Source organism: Cibotium barometz, chromosome 34 (genome assembly GCF_041138505.1).
Source record: "Cibotium barometz isolate CiBa-2024 chromosome 34, ASM4113850v1, whole genome shotgun sequence".
In the NCBI taxonomy this organism is placed as follows: domain Eukaryota; kingdom Viridiplantae; phylum Streptophyta; class Polypodiopsida; order Cyatheales; family Cibotiaceae; genus Cibotium; species Cibotium barometz.
The window spans coordinates 32,835,907-32,853,766 of record NC_141079.1 but is presented as its reverse complement, the minus strand read 5'-3'; the positions used below and the strand labels follow the sequence as shown (position 1 = coordinate 32,853,766).

The 17,860-nt window shown below is 37.1% G+C and overlaps 1 protein-coding gene across 1 annotated transcript in view; it reads left to right on the top strand.

The window, feature by feature from the left end:
• Positions 1-17,860, top strand: part of LOC147618931 (small ribosomal subunit protein uS17y-like) — a 178,550-nt gene that overhangs the window by 82,923 nt on the left and 77,767 nt on the right. The window lies entirely within an intron of this gene.

The window sequence follows — 17,860 nt, the reverse complement described above, 5'->3', positions numbered from 1 at the left end:
TGTTATTTGCTCTGCTCACATAGCCCAGTTGTGTAATTTTCAGAGGTGAAATTTGGAAATTCCGGTTGGAATTTTATGTTCCGATGGGATGAAACTTGTACATTTTAGTTATAAATCCCACGTAGCCCAGTTTGTAGTGTAATTTTCATGGCTGAAATTCAGAAATCTTGGTTGGAATTCGATGTTTCTTTTAATTTCAAGCGATGAAATTTGTATATTTTAGTTATAATCCAAGCATTTCTATGATTTTTAGTGATTTCCATGTCTAAATCGTAGTTAAGCATAAGCATTGCCTTAAATTCAAAAAGTAAAGAAACTAAATAAAATTTCGAGCATTGATTGGAACTACACTGCAATTGAAGTCATGATACAGCAACTGAAGTCATTATCCATCAGTTTTCCTGAAATTAATATGCACCTCTATGAGGACACTGTATTATAAGCAGCTATAAAATCAACCTTGTTTTGTTTTTATAAGTTTATACTTATTGTGGATCTAGGCCTTACCATAATCGACATGCAATTATGTGAGTGATTTTCCAACCTAGAGCCTTACATAATTGCTTGTCTATTTGTACAATTTTTGAATTAGAGGATAGAATCGCTCACTTGTGGTGATGATCACTAAGTGGGTATACATGGCGTTTAATTTTGATTTGAAGTTTTATTTGCATTAGGACATTCTAATTTCATCTATTGGAAGGGGAAAACCTTGATTTTAATGGTGATTTGCATGAAATTGGAGCCGAAGAAGAGGCTTAGAATTAATTGTTTTGAGCTAAGAATAGCTTAGCAATTATAATTATTAGGAGTGGAATTCAGTCTGAAAACATGAGCTTTAAGCTCCATTAGGGTGGATTAGAGTGGTTTAGTTAATTGTGTTCATGAATTTCATAACTTTTATGCATTGTTTGAATCAAGCTCTAGTCGGTTGGATTAGAGTGGTATAGTTAATTGTGTTTATGCATTATATATTTTTTCATGCATTGTTTGAATTGGTAGCATAGAAGCATGCAAATCCATAAAAAATAATCAAAAAATACTTAATTGCTTTTATAACAATCATTAACTAGGATTATGACCATTATAATCACCTCTCATTAAGTCCAAAAAATCTTTAAAATACCAAAAACTAGGCCAAACCAGCTCTCGCGTTGGAGATACCAAAGTCCCATGCAAAAAGATGTGAAGCTTGATACATGAGTCTAGATATGTGAGACATGAGCCATGAGTTTGGACACGTGAGCCTAGAAACCTAACATTGTGCTAAACAACAATTATTACAATCTTTTAGACTCGTAAGGACATACCTACTCTTGTCCTTTGGGGATTTTCTTGTCATACAATCTGTACCAACAGGTATAAATTTTAAGAAAAAATAGTCTTTCATAATTATTAGGGAATTAAAGTATAATTATTACCTATTATCCAATAAGTGCACTCCAACTCTATTATAGGCCCAATTCTTAGAATTCCATGTCCCACAGGTAGGCTTATTTCATAAATGGAACGTACATGGTGAGTCGAGTTCATACAAAAAAAAAGTGTACAAATGTGAGTGTCTTATGGGCTACCACACCTCCCAAGAGGGAACTCCACACAACCGCAAATAGGAGAAGCAATAGACATAACAATCGTTGGGTACTTATCAATGCTTCGAGCTCACGTCCCTTGAGGCTCCCCAAGCTCCCTTTGGAAGCTCTACTCCTCTGAACTCCACCTCCATGCTATCATCGCGCGAAGTCGCTCGCACCATGAATGCAAGGCAATCAACTTCTCTCTCTCACACACACATGTATGCATGAAAGAGGCACATGTACTAGAGCACTCTCTCTCTCTCTCTCTCTCTCTCTCTCTCTCTCTCTTGTTTGACATTATGAGGTTCAATCACAACCGGTGATGTTTGACACTCAACAATGCTAAGCATGCTCTCCTAAGCTTGCTTTTTGTATTTGTCGTATGTCATGTGATCATGATTTTCAATTTGGGCTGGCCGGGCAGGTTCTAGTTTCTTGATTAGATTGTGAGGTGCACTGAGTGATGAGTCAGAACTTGTTTCATCCTCACTAAGTGATGTACTAGAACTTGTTTCATCTTCTAACTTTCTTTAGATTGGCAGGTTTTCATTATGTTTGCCCGTGCGATGAGAACGAACTTTCTTTTGGGCTTTTGTATCATGTGTCGCACGTGTGGGTTTTGTGGTTTCAGGGGTAGCCTTTGAGGTAGATGCATTTGCATCATGTGTAGCTTTTGGCCTTTTTGGAGTTAGAACCGCCACAGGTCCTTTCCCTTGTTCTTTATTTCAACCTTGGTTTTAATAGTTTGTTAGCCCTTGTTTTTCTTAGGTTTAGAAGGTTTTGCATCCTCTTTTCGTTTCTGTTTTTAAAAAAAATGCTCTTCTACTCATTTTGAAGTGTTTTCTTTTGCATTCTTTTTTACTGTTTCTCATGCGTTGGATTTCAAGCATGTAAGCACAATGAAGGGTACTGTGAACTATTGCCCATTTTGTACACTCAAGATGTTAAGAGCTGTACTCTACGCGAGAGGTTGCATTAAAGCAACTCGCCTTGGGCAATCTTGGAATATGTGATTGATGCCACATCTTTCACATATGGGTTGCAAAGTGTCAGTGACTGTGGGCATGGAAGTATTCCAATCTGTGAAGTCTACCACTTTGTGCATTCCACGATAATAGAAACACACGTGTTCGCTTAACTACTTCCTAAGCAATTTCTACCCTTGGGACTGTTTCTATTTGAGGTAAGGATAGTTGTAGTATTAATGTAATTGTAGGTGAATTAGGACATTGAGATGTGTCGTGACCCAAAGCTTTGCAATGTTTGCAAAATTGAAAGACAAGCTTAGGGTATGCACATTGGGAATTGGGATGGTAGTGGTGGCAATGAACACAAGGCATTAGGTCCACCACTTTGAGAGACATAAAGGATGTTTTGTCTTGAGGGAGCTCATTCTCTCTTGGAGATTTTGGTTCAAAGCTTTTAAGAAAGCTGTGTAGAATTTAGGGAATAAAAATTCCGAGATCAATTTTTCTTTAGCGTGTGTTTCACTTGGTTTAGATGAGGATCTCATATCGTGTACATCCTCCATCATGTTGTCATCTAAAGGTATTGCTTCTTTACAACAATGATCAAATATTTTTGGATTGGATACAATGATCAACTTATGTAAGATGCTATTCTTTATGCCCATCATGAAACATCTGAGCATCGTTTAGTTTCTCCCATAGCTCACATCGTGAGTCTAAGATTTTTATTCGAAGGATAAAATCTCTAATGGTTTCAAATTGTTTTCGCCCAATGGAATAGAGTTCTCTTGTTGCACTCCACCGATAACCTTGTCTTGAAAAGTCGTGGATAAAGGCTATTTTCAAGGTCTTGAAATTCACCTTAATCTTGCAGGCATCAATGTAATGAACCATCAACTAGCTTTTCCCACTAAGCAAAAACTCAACACATGTACCTTAGTGGGATAGTTTGGATTTCCAAAGGCTTCACATCTCTGTTTAAACATTTGTATAAATTGAACAGGATTCGATCGTTCCATCATACTTACCCATAATTTTGGAAATCTCTATGGCCACATTCTTGAATGAGTCACTAAGGCCGTGTGTGGGTACTCTTGTGATTATGACCTCATTTAGTCCTTGGGAAACCCCCCTTCCTAGATTAGTCAATATGCCTAAGGTTTGGGCATCTAGGGGTTGCAAAGGCTTGGTACCTAGCTCTTCTAAAAGACTTAGGACTTGTGGTAGTGCTAGGCAAGGGACCAAATCCCGGAGGGATTGATGTAACAGGGGATGTGAAACCCAATGACACGCTTGTCGTCGACATGGAAAAAGGTATTGGGAGATGCATGTGGGGCATAGATCTCAACGGCTCTCGAAGATTTTAGCCATTGGGTTAAGTTTGGATGTGGGCCCACGTAATCCCTCTATTGTTGCGATATCTTGACATTGCCAATTGCTCCTTAATGAGCAAGTACACCTGTTTTTTTTCTTTTTAGGTTAGTGCACCCTTCTCTAGTTAAACGAGGGTCCGTTTGCTCTAATTTGCTTTTCGAAAAAAGTGCATGTCACTAGCGTCTTAGATGGAAGATGTCTCAAAAGCGCATGTGAATGCCCTCTTAGGATAAACTTTTCTGAAAAAAGTGCATACCAATAGTACCCCAGATGGAAGAGGAGGTCTCAAAACCTATTTTCCATCACTATCTCAAGATGATTTTTTTTCAAAAAGATTTTTTCATTTTCGTAACCCATTTTTTAATGTTTACCAAAAGGAATTTAAAAAATAGCTATGTGAGTTGTATTGTTTTTGGAGTACTACAACTTTGTCAACTTTTTCGTGATTTTATTGTTTAGATATTCAAAAAGTAGCCTGAATATGGTACGCGATCTTTTTCGGATGATTTTTAGTGCTTTTAAGTCCGTTGTTTGGCTCAAATTTTCAGCTCAAATTTTGAGGTTGTTGGTTGGAGGCCAAAACGACGAATTTCGCCCTCGGATGCTCAAGACCAATTTCGAAGAGCTCGATTAAGGTAGGGCTTCTCAATGAGCACTAGAACATATTCCTCGGACTCACAGTTTAGGAGATATTGACCTCCAAACAAGGCCTTTTTTTTTGCTCCATGAAAGCTTTTCACATCGTGAAATAAACATAACTTTTCACATCGTGAAATGGGATATATTCCACAAATTTTTTTATTTTTTCCTTTTTGAAATAGACAAACCTTTTTCACGTCACAAAATAAACGGACCTTTTCACGTCGTGAAATGGGGTATTTAACGATTTGTTTTTCCACAGCAGCCGAACCTTTTCACACCGTGAAATGGGGTGACCTTTTCACGTTGTGAAATGGGATATTTCACAGACTTTTTCTCCTTTTTTGGAGTCTAAAGGAAAATTCAAGTTTTCTTGTGTGGAGGGAATATTTTTTGAATTTTAAATTGGTGAGATATGAGCATTTTTCCAAGAAGGTAAGTGGGAATTTAAAAAAGTCAACACTTTTATGACACCCCCTTACACCCTTCATAAATGACCCCCAAAAGTGGCCATTTACCAACTAAGGGACATCTTTTCATTCAATGCTCATTAACCTTAATGAGTTATGGAAAAAAAGTCAGTCCTTAAAAATAATCAAAGATTAATCCTTCCACTAATCTTTCTCTCTTTAGAATTAATCAAGAGTCCTAATTAACTCTTAATCATCAATTAATCCACACCATTAAGCACATCATTAGATAGATCCTTGGATTGCTAAGTTTTGTGCTTAATTTAGAGTGTAAATTAATTAATAATTAAATATTAATTAAGCTCTTAATTTTAACTTTTTTCTTTATGTAAAGTAGGCCAAAGACTCGACCAAAGAGAGCAAAGATTCTCTAATTGGTGAAGAAATTGATGCAATTAGATGTTTTGATGCATCTAGATGCTCCTAAAACACCCAAAAACATTAATTTTGACACCCTACATGATCAATTTTGACCTCGAAAAATACATTTTCTAGTTTTTTTTAACCTTTTGAACTGGATTAATCACCCCCTTAATGATAAAAGCCAATCAATTAAGGAAGATTCGTCAATTTCAAGAGTTTTTAAAAGTTTTTTGTGAAATTTTTCAAATGATTAAGCTACCCCTAATACTTGCTAACCTTTTAATGCATACAAATCAAACATAAAACACACAAATCAAACATAAATTAATGATTTTAGCTCTGTGTTTAACACTAAAGAGCTCTATGGAATTCAAATTCATGTGAGTGAAGATTTGGGGCCCTCCACATTGGTGGAAACTGAGGTTTCCGGTTTGAGACTCGTGGCCATTCTTACGATGAGGCTTGAGTCTCTTGTGGAGTGGCTTTTGATGATGAGGGTATTGAGCATGCGGCCCACTCTTTTGGCGAGGTTGGTTGATGAAGAGGCATTGGCTCTAGGGCTTTTCCCTTGAGTTTCTTATCAAAGTAAGAGTGGAATGCTTTAGGAACTTTGTTAAGAGTGGCTGTCTCGATGGAGAGGTTTTGACATTAGAAATAGAAGCTCTTTCTCTTGTTGTGAAGATGGAGTCGGAGGAGTAGATGGTAAATCGAAGTTGGTTGTTGATGTAGAAGTTATGTTTCCATTTAGAGGGGTTTTCAAGAAAGAGGTTTGTAGCTTTTTGTGTTCTCATAGAAATCCCTTAGGGTTGGATCCTCTTCCATGCAGTATGGTATTGTTTGCTTTGCGTCGTCGACCATCATGATGACCCTATCTCTAGCACAACGCATGCAGGAGTAGATTCTATATACATTGTTTGTTCAAAGTACCCCAAACATGGCATGTTCATGTCTTTTGTGAATGGAAATCTTTCAAGATGAGCCTTGAGTGTTGGTTGACCGAACAAATCCTATAACTCAAGGGTCATTAGATTGTGTTCTCGTTGTGGATAAAGTTATGCTTGGATTGTGGTGATTTTATTATAAAGTTCAAGTCCAACCATAACTCGAGGGTCATGAGATTGTGTTCTCGTTGTGGATAAAGTTGTGCTTGGATTGTGGGTGATTGCTTTGCGTCGTCGACCATCATGATGACCCTATCGCTAGCATAACTCTTGGGATATTCTAAGTAATATATGTTGAGAGTTCCAAGGTCTCTTCCTCCTGTAAGAGCGATTTCACAATGCATGCCGAAGTATGCAAGGTGACTATTCACATGGATTCATTAATTGAATACCATAAGTCACGTACCCAAGTTCCACCAAGGATGACATCATATTCAAGGGAATCTGGGGTTGCATGGAATTCAAATTCCACAATTTGACCAATTGTTTGAGTAGCATACCTGAAGGAACCTAGAACTGTTATGTTTTCTCCATTGGCACCTATCGACGCCAAAGAATTTTCTTTAGGGAGGGTGGCCCAATGATACCCAAGTGTCTATTTTCACAAGGTTATGGCTTTCTCTAGGGCTAATCAATGTGCGTTTATGCTTAACCTTATTTCCCATAGGGAAATCTAACCATACCATGATCAAATCCTCAAACGTGGAACCATAGAAGTTTCAGTGTTTGGTTTATTGTTTTGAGAAATGTGGTGCCAAAGAGCACAAGAAAGAGGTAGGGAGTGAGTTGAGTAGCGAAGAAAGTGTAAACCATAGAATGAAGATGTACAAGCCCAAGGGTGTACCTCCTCATATAAAAGGGGACCATTTCAAGCAATGAAATCATATCATTTGCACTTATCTCAAGTCTCTTTATGTATCTAAGCTAATTCATCTTGTTGTTTAATTGTACTTTAGTGCATCTTAATTAGCACACTCTCATTATGAGTTTTCTTCATTTCTATCCACCTTAAATTAGTGTTGTGATTAGTGTAGGATTAGTTTATCATTAGGTAATTATTTTCTCATTAGGAGAGCTTGATCCATGATTTTCAACATGGTATCAGAGCCTAGGTCTACCTTTCTATTGCATCTCCACATCATTCTCATTCATTTAGTTATTGTTTGGCATCATTGGTCTCTTAGTACATGGTTAAGAGATTTAGAGAATTAGTTTTCTTGCACTAGCATTTCGTTAGCAATTGTTTAGAGGTAGGATTAGGTATTTTTATTCCTTGTTTGATTGGTTGTACAACTAGTCAATCATAGAGGAACTCCTCAACTACACATTATAGGGCTACAATCCGATAAGTAGAGAGAAAACACACATAGCAAGAACAACAAGCACTAGGAGAAAAAAGAGCAGCGTGTAGAAGACTTTATAGTCAGTCTACACCCAAGCATAGACCTGTGAGGGAGAGGAAAAAAGAAAATATTATAGATCCATCACAATGCGATAGCAACAACCGATTAGTTCTGTCCATACCATAAGCAACCTTTCATGTCTCTACAATAACAAGGTGAGGGTCTCTGCAAAGAAGCGCAACAACGCACACACCTAGCCTGTGAGAAGATAAAGGCTTAGCAAAAGCAAGGTATGCACGTCAAAGCAGAAGCACTAGCATGGCAGGATCGAGAAGCGCATTAGCAGAGCAAGTAGCACAAGAGCATCAAAGAAGCACAGGGAGAAGAAAGGCGCATCTCCAACATGAATAGAGCACAGATAGGAAGCATAGTGGAGAAGAAAGGCACATCTCCAGCACGAATAGAGTGCAAACAGCAAGCCAACCTTGCCAGTTATTCACCATTGCATACACATACAGTCACTTTCACACGTGTGCCCTCCCATTTGCACACACGTGTGTACTCCCATTTGCACACACACACACACACACACACACGTGCACACACACGTGCACTCCCTTTTACACAATTTCACATTCCCATGCACCCCATTTGCATGCATATTCACACTTTCATCCATAAATAGGCACACGTCCTTGCACACTTGCACATGTAATCGTACGTATGCATGTGCATCCACACGTTTTCACATATGCGCACATGCACAATTGCACCCGGCTCACCCACACCTATCCACACGCTTGCGCATACAATGCCCCCACTCCCTCTCAAAAAAATCCCCCCCTTCCCCCTTCCCCTTCTTTCATTTTTTCCTCCCTTCTCTTAATTTACACCCATCTTTTCCTCCCTTTAAAATAAAAAAGAAAAAAGGAAAAACGAAAAGAAGAAAAAAGCCTTTGTCTTTTTCTTCTTATTTTTATTTATTTTTATTTATTGTATTTTTTCTATTTTTTAACAAAAACTTCCATATTTTTTTATTCCTTTGTTTTATTTTATTTTAGTTTTTCTCTTTAAAAAATCCCACATATTTCTCTTTTTCCGTATTATTATTTAATTATTAAAAAACTCCCCTTGTGTTTCTTATTTTTCTCTATTAAAAAACAACCCCCTATTAGTTTTCTCTTTTTTATTTTAATATCAAACTAAGAAAAAACAAAGGAGAGAAGAAGCCCTCCTTTTCTTTTTATCTTTTATTTTCTTTTTTCTTTCTTTTTTCTCTTTTTTATTTAATACAATAAATAAGCACCAATTTTTTATTTTATAAAATACCCTAATCCCCCTATGGCCCTCCTCTTTGCGCCCACTCCACAACCCTTTTTTTAACATGAGTATTATTCCAAAAGAAAAAATACTCCTAACCCTAACCTCCCCTTATGATGTTAACATTCCCCCCACCCCCTAGTCTCATGCCTACGTAGCCCAAACCCCCCATGTCTCATAGCCCAACCCCTCCCCTCCCTTTGATACCCGTGCATGCTAGCTCCTAATGCCAACTCCATCCATGCCAGCTCTGGCAATTCCCCTGCGACGCCAACATTCCTCCACCCCCTAGCTTCATGCTTGTGTAGCCCAAACCCCCCAAGCCTCATAGCCAACCCCTCCCCTCCCCTGTGTGCCCCCCCTTTAACACTCGTGCATGCTAGCTCCTGATGCCAGCTCCACCCATGCGAGCTCTTGATAATGTCTCTTCTTGCATTGTAGCCCCCTTCTCTCTAAAACCGCTCCTTCCTCTCTAGTGACTCTCCTACTCTGCCAATCCCCTCCTCTCTGGCTGGTTGTTGGAACATGTCAAATAGGTATCAAATTGTGGGATGTTCTAAGGGTCACCATTTTAGATCAAGATGTTTATCCCACATGGGAGATTTTGGTTGTAACCTTTTGGTGCCTATATAAAGGCAAGTTGAAGTTATGCACAAGTACTTTTCTCATAATCTCTCATGTCTAGATTTCTCTCTCTCAACCCTTGTGAGTAATCATTGTCATTAGCATTATCCTAAACCCTAATCATGATGCTTAATCATTACCATCCATCCTAATCCTATGAAGCCGTAATTTTCCTACATAGTATTAGAACCATGGTCTCACTAATCCCAATTTTCCTCTTTCTCCTCTGCCAAAATACCCCTACCAAGAATGATTTGCTTGGTTCTCCCTCTACACAATGGACCAAATCATAAACTTTTTGGTTCAAAAGAAAGGTCCTTCAATTGCTAAACTACACATAAAAGGGCCCATCTTAAATGCAACACGCAGAGCAAACAAGCACCTTTGCACATCAAAAATTGATGAATTTCTCAAGCAATTGGACAAATTCCTTTTAGGTATGGTTTATTGATAAAAGCTACCTCCTCATGAAATTTCAAGTCAATTGATGCTCTGTATAGGTAGCTGGGAGGAGCAAAACAAAGAAATGCAGATTTTGGACATTTTTTTACAAAATCTTAAAACCCCTTGAGGTGTTATTTAGCAATGGTTTGAGCTTCCCATAGAACAAATTGCAAGGCTTTTCATCAAGTGGATATAGTGAGAACCAATCAAACTTTCATTTTTTGTATAGTTCCATTAAGCAATGATTAAGTAATCAAGTGCATAAATTTTAGCAATTGAGGGTGCAATATTGACCTTGGGGATTTCTCCATCACTCTATTGCTTTCTTTTATAAAAGCCCCTTGGTTTGGTCCCCTAGTTTCAAGCTCCAAATACTTATAGTTTTTAGCTTAGGTGGAGCATCAATGTTTTCGTTATCTGTTAGCATGTAACCACTATGGTTGAAGGTTTGGTACATGATTATGGCTTCTTAATCTCAAAAGCAAAAAGCCTAAGGCTAGGTTCAAGGTGTACTACAATTGCCATGTCGAAGGACTAGGTTTCTCATAGTATCTTAGCACCAACATGCACCTATATGGTGAAGGTGTGTTGATGCGAGATGAGCGAGTGGAAATTGAGCCGATAATGTAAAACCATGAAGATGTCACTAAGTCCAAATTAGTGGACAACTTAAAGTCTTCAACAAAAAAAAGTCTCAAGTAGTTCAAAGAAGAAAGTTGAAGTTCAAACTGTCTACTCCAATAATGGTTCTTTCAAATTTAAAGAAGAAGATCGTTTGTTCAAGAAGGAGATGTCATCAGCACAGTGTGAAAACTATGAAGAAGTTTCAAATCAAGCCTTCAAAGAAGAGGCTAACTTTATCAAAGATGTATGAACCTTTTAAGTCTTGTGTGGTCTTGGCCAGCCTTAGTCCTTACTTCTCCTTATGTATTTATGTTATCATGTTTACTCCTTGTTTGTCAAACATGTAAAGTCATCCTTACATGGTGAAGTTGGTGAAACCAAAGCAAAAAGTATGCTTTGTAATCCAAATCACCCATTATATTAGGAATCATTATTTGAGGGGGAGTGTTGGAAAATGTCAAATAAGTATCCAAGTTGTGTGATGTGCTAGTTTGGTGCCTATATAAAGGCAAGTTTTCTGATTGAAAGTATGCACAAGTACTTTTTGCATATTCTCTTTTGTGTCTTTTAGCAATCTCTCTCTCTCAACTCTAGTGAGTAATCATTATCATTAGCATTAACTTAAATTCTAATCATGATGCTTAATCATTCACATCCACCCTAATCTTGTAAAACCCTAAATTTCATACACACTGGTCAATAAGGAAATGACATGCTAGCAGATCTCCGATTGTTTGTGAGCTTGGCATATGTGTTGGATAGTGTAACCATCACAGAGATAGCGAAAACCACACAAGAAGTCCTTGTAGTCACATCAATGATACTCCCTAAGGATCTTGTAGATCATGTAAAGATGTTCCCTACTCTGCAAGAGCAATGCCCCAATGATTCCTTGTTTTCCATCTCTGCATGGGCAAGTGCTCACAGTACTGCTTGGGCACCAAGACTAGACGTCTTTGTCTAGTTCTCGCGCTAGTTACCCATAGCTTCATGTGGTGAGTAGTGATGCCCACAAACACCTTACACTTCTAAACCATGCTACAATTTTCTCTTCAAATACCTATTACCAAAGCTAGGGTTTGCTAGTCTTGATCTGAATGTATGTTGCTTGCTTTGAGATCCTATTGACTGGATGTATATATCCCATCTAATAGATTTAGAATACATGTTTCTTGTTGCAGCTTGCCATGCCCTACCTCAAGACCATATCATGTAATTTTTAAAGTATATATCCCATCTAATAGATCTAGAATGCATGTTGTTCTTGTTGTAGCTTGCCATGTCCTACCTCAAGACCATAGCATGTAATTTTTAAAGTACCATGTTGTGCTTATTGTAGCTTGCCATGTCCTACCTCAAGACCATAGCATGTAATTTTTAAAGTACCATGTTAGTATGTGAGAGAGAGGTTGAGAGAGGGTAAGAGTTTAATGAGATGTCAGTCCATGACAGAGAGGTTGAGAGAGGGTAAGAGTTTAACAAGATGTTCCACATAAAAATTAGGGTCACACATTCTCTTTAGGCAGCACCTTTAGGGTTTGAATACGTATGCATTCTTTTCTTATTGTTAAATGACTAGTCAACTCTCAAAGAAAAATAGCAAGAGTAGCTATGCAAAAGTAAGAGCGCTTGATTCACCCCTTGAGTGCATGAGAGTGGGGTTTAACCCTTTATAAGCAAGCAGATTCTTGTCACCGTCATTAAGAGAGGAAGAGAAAGGCATTGATAAGTTCCTATGGCAACAGAAGAGTGTAAAAGGAAGGGTGTGTGTGTGTGTGAAAAGAGATTGACCGATCTGTTTCCTTTCAAGGTTTTAACCATGTTAAGTGCAATCACTTATGGTTTCCATGCTTACCTTATTTTATGTACATACATGTGTATGGGTGTATGGGTATGGAAGCGCGAAAGTGTGTACACATTCTTGTGACAGCAAACAAGGGTTTGTGCAACAAAGAGAGTACAAGATCTATTTCCTTTTAAGATGTTAAACCATTAAATGTACTCACTTGTGGTTTCCATGCTTACCTTCTTTTATGAATAGAAATGAAGAGGGTGTGTGTGTGTATCATAATTCCACTAAAAAAAAGTGTGTATCATAAGAGTGTGATATTCTCTTAACTTTCAAAAATAATGATTGCTCATGTTCATGCAATATTGCCTTTCTTCTCTAGCATGTTACAATGATGGTGTTTTACATTTTATCTTGGGGCTATATAACCTTGTTTAGCCGTAAACTGAGGTCATCTTTTTGGATGTCAACATGGTAAGCACATTCTTAGTGCTTTGATTTGTGTGTGAGAGAGATACATTGAGTAGATAAGAGGAAAGCATGTGAGAAAGAGCGGAGGGATTGAAAGAGTATAGGAAAGAGAGAATTTATGCATGCTCTATACTAAAGCTATTTTTGAGCACATGCACAACTATTTGCTAATGCCATATTCTTGAGGTAAGTGTTGTGGTGAAGCAAGCCCAAGCTCAAGCTTGTGTGTAGGACGACAAGAAAGAGACCGACCTCCCCATCCTCTTCCTCCTCGAAATCAAACCCGGCTTCTCTAACATCCACCACACCAAGCCTCCCCCGGCCAAGCATGTTTTGCTGACACATTTCTTCAATCAAGAGAAATTAAGGACCCCAACCTCAAAACTGGAGTAGATGAGGTAAGCTCTAGCCAGTTAATAGATTCTAATGCTATTACCATAACTCATGTGAAGAGAGAAGAAAGAGGCATAATTCATGCTGCTATATAGCACACCAAGGTGACAAAACTAGTAGTTTTCAATAATCATGTCCCTCGATCAATTTCAAAGGTAAAGATTTTAAGCTTTTGGCTCGTTCCAGAAGAACTCATTCGTTTATTTCACCCAGATGCTTGCATAAATTAGTAATCGCCCAGACGTAGGGTAAACCAATACAAGTGGAAAGGTTCTTATGTGCCATGAGGCGGATATAATTCAGTTCTCCTTGAATGGGAATCTGACCAAACTTAAGTTTAGAGTCTTGTCCTTAGGCATATATAATGGGATTCTTGGTATGACTGGCTCATGTAGAAATAGCTAATATTCATTGTCACAAAGGAACTATTTTCTTCATGTATCTTTATGCGACAAGGTGCAATGGATTGGAGTAATTGGAGACCCTATCCTACAACTTATAAAGGCATCCAGGTTATTGAAGGAGCGTAGGAAGACGCAAGCAATCTAGATTGTCACACAAAGAAACTATTTCCTTCATGTATCTTCATGGAAACAAGGTGTAAGGGATTGGAGTAATTGGAGCCCCTATCCTAGAACTTATAAAGGCATCCAAGTTATTGAAGGAACTTAGGAAGACACAAGCAATCTAGATTGTCAAGCTCAATCCTCTAGGTAGAGTCAAATACAAAGAAACCAGAATGGTTGAGTGAGTATGCTAGCATATTTCCTGAAGATTTATCTAAAATGTCTGTGACTTGTGAAGTTGATCATGAGATATAGTTGATACCTACTGGAGCTCATCCAACTACAAAAAGAGCTTATAATATGGCCATTCTAAAAGCAATTGGACCCAAGGAATAGTTGAGGAAACTTTGGGATCAACGCTTTGTTTGACCCAATGTATCCCCTTAGGATGTGCCAATTCTTTTCCAGACAAAGACGGATGGAACTCTCAGATAATGCATTGATTATTGAGGGTTGAATATTGACTTATCATTAAGAAAAAATATAGGATAGATGAGTTGTTAGACCATTTGTATGGAGCCCTGATATTTATAAATATTGACTTAAAATCAGGATATTATGAGATCAGAATTAAGAAGCAGGATATTCCTAAGATGGCTTTTAACACCAATAGGGACATTCTGAGTTCACAATAATGCCATTCAAATTAATTAATACCCTTGATATCTTTAATTTATTGATGTAAGAAATATTTACAGAGCATCTGGATGATTTTGTTTTAGTCTGCTTTGATGATATTCTGGTTTACTCCAAGAATGTTATGAATCATGAGAAGCATGTGATAAAGTCTTGGAAGTCCTCAAAAAGCATTAACTTTTCACCAAGAAGAGCAAGTTTAGTTTCTTTATTGATCGAATTAAATATCTAGGGTTCATAGGCCAAGAGATGGAATATCAATGGATCCCACAAAAGTGCAAACTGTCAATGGATTGGCTAGAACCAAAGACAATAAAGGAAGTCACATAATTCTTAGGGTTGATAGGGTGGTATCGAATCTTTATTCCCGAGTATACGAAGATTATTTCTACCTTGATGGCACTTCTTAAGAAGGATGTTCCCTTTCATTGTTCTTTAATGTGTCAAAGTGTGTTTGATAAGCTAAAGGTCGTGTTACTAATGAATCCTATACTGAACTTGCCAGAATTTGGGAAGCCCTTCGAAGTCATTACCAATGCCGCTGATTTCACTGTTGGCAAAATCCTAATGTAGGAAGGACACCCCATAGCTTATGAGTCTTGAAACTTAAGACCTCGTAAAAGGAATTATTATGTTCATGACCTAGAGTTGCTTGCAATAGTGCACATCTTGAAGCCTTGGTGACACTTATCTTCTCAGATAAAAAATCACCTTAGTTATAGATCATAAGAGCTTAAAATGTATTTTCACTTAGAATGATCTTAACATGAGGCAAAGAAGATGGATGCACATGCTTGTGGATTATACATCGGGAAGAAAAGAGATGATCTAAAGCACTTAGCAAGAAGGCCTCCTTACTCGTGGTAAACGTGATTTCAAATCCTTTACCCACTGAAACTGTTTGTCTGCCAAAAGGATAAAAAATGCCAGGAGACTTGAACCCTTTACATAACCCGCAGATGAAGTGGGAGTGTATAAGTATGGATTTCATTACTGGATTTCCTTTAATTAATGCAAGATATAATCGTGGGTAGATCGCTTGACTAAGGTTGTTCATCTGATTCCATTGAAAAAGCCATATAATACTCTTGATGTTACTGAAGCCTTCTTGAAGGAAATATTCAGACTTCATGGATTGCACCTAAAAGAATAGTCAATGTGATCGAGATGCTAAGTTCACATCCCACTTTCGGATTGCATTATTTAAAGTTATGGGTACTTCTCTAGATCTTAGAACTATCTACCATATGAAAACTAATGACCAGACATATCCAAGTGATCAAAGATATACTTTGAGCGTTTTGTGGATGAGAACCTAGAAGATGAAGAATTATGTACATCTGGTAGAATTTTCTTATCGAAGCATAGAGATGAGTACATTTAAGGCACTTTACAGAGAAATTATATAATGCCATTGAATTGGTCCAACACATTAATCAGAGTGAAAATGATGAAGCAAATATTAGACAAAATGGATCATCAAATGAAGACTATAAAGAAGGATATCAAAGCTATTCAAGAGCATTATGCTGATCTAAAGTGAACTATCAGAGAGTTTGATAAAGGTGATATGGTCTTTCTTCATATACGATCGAAGGTGGAAAGTACAAGAAGCTATCACCCAAATATTATGGACCATGCCTGATTATAAGAAGAGACTTAAAGATCAAGCTTACAAAATTTTTCTCCCTCCATACTTAAAGATTCACAATGTCTTTCACTTCAGATTATTGAAGAAGTATGTTGCACATCTAAGTCATATATTGGATGACGAGCACGTCACCTTTCCTGGTCAAGGTCATGAAATTGGAACTATAACAGTTTTGGGCAGCAAAGAAAAGCCCCTTAGGAACAATATCTTAAAAGAATATTTAATCATATGAAAGTTTTTCTCAGTTGAGGATGCTAATTGGGAGAAAGAGGAAGAGTTGAGGTGATATTATCCCCAATTTGTAAGATGAGGAAATTTCGGATCTTCAAGTGGGGGAGAGTGTAAGATCCCTCTTCCCCTTATCCTAATATAGTTGAGGAATTTATTTTGGATGTATATTTCTAGTGAGAGAAGATGATATTTTGATATGAGCACTTTTAAATAAAAAATATTTATTGAGGTTAGAAAACATAATTTAATACTAATAGTCGAGATGCCATGTGTTAAATTTAAGTTTTGGTTTCCCGATGTGCACCTACACTCCCTGCACATTGGGATTAAATTAAATAAAGAAAAGCATAAAAATCATTTTTAAAATAAATAAAAATAATTATTTCTAAAAATAAATAATAATAATTATCCATTGAAAGATAAAATAACATATTTGTGCATTACCCTTGGTAAAGGATGTGAATAGAGTACAATTAAATAATAAGAATTATTTGTAAAAATATAAAATAAAATATTTACGCATTACCCTTAGCAAAGGATGTGAATAGAGTGTAATTTAATTAAATTCAAGGGTGAATGGATGAAAGATTATAGTAGTATAAGTTTGAAAGGTGAGTATGAATTTCTTAGGGCTAACTTTTGGAAGGAAAAATATTAATTAATGTGGAGTTAAGCATAGTGAACTAATAGATAACTCTAAACGTGTGCATAGACGTGTTAGTTAACTATATGTATGGGTGGATGCATGTAAAGTGCTTGAGAGCATGAGAAAATGGATAGATGCATGAAGATTCAAGTAAAGTTGCATAAAGATATGATGGACTTCTAAGTTGACAAGACTAATAGTGCATGAGAGGCATACATTCATCACTTTCAAATATAAAAAGAGTCCCCCCCCCCCTCTTTCCCTTTCCATGAGAAATTCACAAACTTTTCATTAAGCTAGGAGAGTACCCTTTTTCTTAGTTTATAATGCAATAAGTGCCAAAGTGAATCTAGGTTAGATTATCAAGGTTCAAAGCAATCATTTGAGCTGCAAGAGGTGGATTATTAAAGTTTGCACAAGTCTTGGGATCTATAGAGAAATTCGTAGAGTTTTGAAGGAGCAAGGAGTCAATATTTTTATCCATTATTATAAAAGGTCATCTACAAACCCAATTTCCCAAGGTACAACTATCCATTATTCATAAACTATATTTTCTCATCCTTTTGTAATACAAATTGGATTTTAGTAAATTAAAGAAACTTATTATTTGTTCACATTTTAGGATTGGGGTTAGGATTCAACTATGGTGGCTAAAACAATGGGATGGCCATGGTTAAGTAAAAGAGAGTACAAGACAATGATTACATTACACTAGAGTTCTATATTGATGACTATCATGACTTCTAATTTAGTTTCTACCATGTATTCTAGCTAACCTTCTTTTATTCAA